This window comes from Lactuca serriola, chromosome 4 (genome assembly GCF_051521515.1).
Source record: "Lactuca serriola cultivar US96UC23 chromosome 4, Lser_US96UC23_V15, whole genome shotgun sequence".
Taxonomy (NCBI): domain Eukaryota; kingdom Viridiplantae; phylum Streptophyta; class Magnoliopsida; order Asterales; family Asteraceae; genus Lactuca; species Lactuca serriola.
This window is the reverse complement of record NC_136411.1, coordinates 95,743,853-95,748,201: the sequence shown is the minus strand read 5'-3', so window position 1 is coordinate 95,748,201 and position 4,349 is coordinate 95,743,853. Positions and strand designations below refer to the sequence as shown.

General features: G+C 30.9%; 1 long non-coding RNA gene across 1 annotated transcript; it reads left to right on the top strand.

Moving 5' to 3' along the window:
* Positions 1-900: 900 nt before the first annotated feature.
* Positions 901-1,557, top strand: LOC145100258 (uncharacterized). The gene is made up of 2 exons (XR_013704933.1): positions 901-1,158; positions 1,284-1,557. It is a non-coding gene; the product is annotated as an uncharacterized LOC145100258 (long non-coding RNA).
* The last annotated feature ends 2,792 nt before the right edge of the window (positions 1,558-4,349 follow it).

Here is a 4,349-nt window from a genome sequence, read left to right as displayed (position 1 = left end):
CTATGATTAGAGAATATATACAAGAAGGTCTGGTTTCTGAAGCAGAAACACTTTTCATGACGATGCCCGAAAAGAACGCCGTGTCTTACACAGTGATGTTCGGTGGCCTCATTCAAGATAATCAAATCAACAAAGCTCGTGGGGCAGAATATTGTTCAGAGCTTTTTTGTGAGGCGGAATAATACCAGCTTCTTGTAAGTTGTTCATTCTTTTCTCTTTGAAATGGCATTTTGGTTCTATTGTTTTCAACTTTCCCTTTACAAAGTTGACTGAATCGACAACGCTCGTGGGGCAGAATATTGTTCAGTCAACTTGGACTTAGTTTTATTTTATGCTTTTTTTCAATTAAATGTTTCCGTTTGATCAGATTGTCATGTATAGTCAACAGTAATGCTTAAAATGTGTTTGTTATTTTGACATAGATTCATAACAACAATAAAGTATCTAAAACTGAAAGTTAAAGTTTGCGATTAATAGGCAAAAGAAGCAACTCAAATAGCTTTGAAGGATGAAATACACTTGATGTTGAGTTAGTTCATTACTTATTATTATTTATAGATGGAAGATGCAAAAAAAATTCATGTCTATAGTTTCTATGGAGTTTTACTCCACAACTTTCAACCACAGGAGATTAAATTTCCAACTGCTGGGCTAGAATCTATGCCAGGTTTTTTCTTACTCAATGACGGGAAGTATGCAAATGGTTTGTGAATTTTTTGATCTCCTTGTAGTTCCAGAAAAGGCTACTAAAACCAGAATAGTATGTAAATAAACAACCTATGTAATTCTAATATCTATTTTCACCATGTTATATATATATATATATATATATATATATATATATATATATATATATATATATATATATATATATATATATATGATAGTTTTCGTCAATTATTTCACTTTCCACTTTCACTCCCCAAAAAAACTACAATGAAGTCCGAAGAACTTGAATACTCCAACCCATGCGGAGCATGGGGAAACTTTTTCTAGTTTACATGAAGATTCAAGATTAAGAATCATTCATCGTGATCTGAAGGTTAGTAAAATTTTGTTGGATTTTGATGTGAACCCTAAGATTTCTGATTTTGGTCTATTGAAGATTGTTGGAGTGGATCAAACGGAAGTAAATACCAATCGAATTGTTGGAACATAGTAAGTTTTTAACTCCCTTGTTTCTACTATGATTAAGAATCATACATTAATAGTTTTTTTTCCTTCGTAAACTACTCTATTATGTCTTTTATTTATTCAATTTTGTTTCAATGTTGTTGGTATAGGTATCAAATATAAAATCACCTCAAGACAACTTCAAAACTTAAAGAAGCACAAGGAAACTATTATATCAAGCAATAGCCTTCTCATGAAGACAAGGACCAATACCAACAAGATGAATGCCTAGTTATGTATAGTTTTTGGTTTATGATGTTTTTGATTTATTTATTATATTTTAATACTTGCAAATAGTATAATTTTCATTTATTTTTTATTTTAATTACGAATTTAATGTATGGATTTGGATTTTAATTATTGATAATATCTGATTCTGAATTTTGATATTGTTTCATACTGTCGGTTTTGGTTACTTTCATTTATATATATTATTTTGATGTATCTACAATATAGAAAAAGTAACAATAAAAATTAAATTATTGTGGCTTTAATATAATTTTGGCCATGTTTTATAGGTTTTCAATGTCTCTAAAATTATACAATGGTTACTTTACATCATTTTTTAACGTGTGGTTAAATGGTTAACAATAGTCATAATATACAAGAATTATGAATCTACAGTTGTTTTAAGATGATGTTTTTTTCTAAAATTTATGTGACTAAGTTAAACAATAACAACATGAAAAACAATTTATGTGGCAAATAAATACCATATTTGATTGTTGTTGAGACTAAATACTAGCAAATCGTCACTTACATCATTAATTATATGTGTACATTTACCGAACATGGACATGTTCACCGTAATTATATGTGTCTAAAATATACCCAAGAGTCTTAATACGATACCGAATAGTCCTTAATTTTAACAAAATGTGTGTCTTTATAATACTTCTGATTGTATTTCATTTAATTGTGTGTCTCTATATGATAGGTTATAGTCACAAAAATTGATTGTTTTTTGTGACTAATAATTAGCAATTCGCCACTTATGGAAGTAATTATATGTGGCCATTTAGTAAGCATGGTCACATTTACCGTAATTACATGTTTACAAAAGATACACAATAGTCTTTATAAAATTTAAACTGTGTGACAATATAAAAGAAAACAACTACACTAAAACATCATGAATGTCGCAAGGTGATATACATTCACTACATTTACTAAATAAATGTGACTACTGACTGTTTAACGCTACAATATTGGATATTTAAGGAACAAAATTTCGTACACATTTGCCACACTTTTATAATACGGCCACATGTTTTCATATCATACGGACACTACATTTTAAAGTGACCATAAGACCCATACAATGGCGTCACCTTCCGTCACACTTTTAGTGAAAAAAATAAAATGTCACTATATGCATATGGTCACATTTTTTTGGTGTGATTGTAAGTCATTTTTCTTGTAGTGAGAAAATTATTCACTAAAAAATTTGTTTATCGCTGCCGTTTGCGCGGACATATATATATATATATATATATATATATATATATATATATATATATATAATAAAGCAAACATTTTTCCTTAAACTTCATGCATTTGAAGCTCCCAACTATTTATATTTCCATATAATATATTTTCTAACTTAAATATGTTGTTAATTATAAATATTATCATAAATAAAAGACATCTTCAATTATCAGTAACTTCAATATATTGTTAAATGCATAACCTAAATTAATATATTAAATAAACCTAAAAATATAGTATAAAATTTAAACTTAAAGTAAAATCTCAAATAAAGTTTTAAGAAAAACTCAATGTATATTTTTTACAAAAGTTAAAAAAAATATTAAATATAATAAATGTAGAATAACATAAATCTAAATGTAAAATTACTAAAAGATTTCCAAAAACTATTTTTTATAATAACTAAAATTCAGTTAAGTGGTTTTAAAATTAATTAATAATAAGACAAAACTGCACAAATGGTCCCTATGGTTAGCTGAAAATAGTCACTTTGGTCCAAAAGAGTTTGGACTAGCACCAGATGTCCAAACTTTTCATTTTGTTGCTAGTTGCGTGCAATTTGCTTTGAACTTTTTTATAAAGAGAATTTTGCCCTTGCTTTTTTCTTTTTTAAGTTTTTTACTTATTTAAATATTTTTCTGATTAAAAGAAAAAAAAATTTAAAATTTTAAAAAGCCAAAACTCTCTCTCTTTCTTTCTCTCTCTCTCCACACCCACCACTGCTTCGTTTCTTTTCAAAAAAAAAGGAAAAAATACAATCCATGAACACCACTTCAGAAATCCATGAACACCACGTTAGAAATGATAAATCCATGAACACCTACTTCCGAAATCAAAACACACCTTTATAGTTACAGTTTTCATAAAAATAAAATATCACCACCACCATTGAAGATTTTAACTAGATTTAGGGGAAAGAAATCGATATATTGCCTTCAAAGATGAAAACACACATACACGAACATATCTCGTTTCGTCTCCAGATCTCGAAGCATATATGATGTGGTAGAGAGATGGATTTCGATTGACCTCCGTCGGTTTGTCTTCTCTGAACCGCGACGTAGACATGGAAGACAAAATGATGATAAAATCAAATTCTTCTGCATAGTTTCATCTAAATCGATCTCGAAGACGAACCACCATTAATCTAACCCTTGTCAAAGTCGTCTGTTAAAGCAATCCCTACCTCCAAACACCCATCCTGTCACCTCAGGTCTCTCCCCTTGATTTCCAATCGCAAAACGTCGCATTTGAAAACCTAGCCGCGAAGAAACCCTAACTTCAAATTTCGATCTCCTTTCTCTTGTCTTCAGTTGTCAAGGTTCAAAGGGAGGGTAGAAACGATCAAAGTGTGTGTTTGGGGTGGTGCTACATAAACGAAGGGAGCCGGAGGGGGGGCCAAGCCGACGACAGCCGCCAATTTCTTCTTCTTTGGATAGTGGTAAGCAAGAAATGTGTATGAGAGAGAGAGAGAGAGGGAGAGAGAGAATGGCGACGATGAGGCCTGATCAGGGATGCATACGACTTGCCTAATTTTTTTGTTGGAGATGGAGATGCTCTTTGAGGGTATCTCTTGGCAACAACAGTGAAACACAAATATGGAAGAGGGACGGGGAAGACAGTGGGTGGAAAGAGAGAGAGAGAGAGAGAGAGAGAGAGAGAGACAGACAGACAGACAGAGAGAGAGA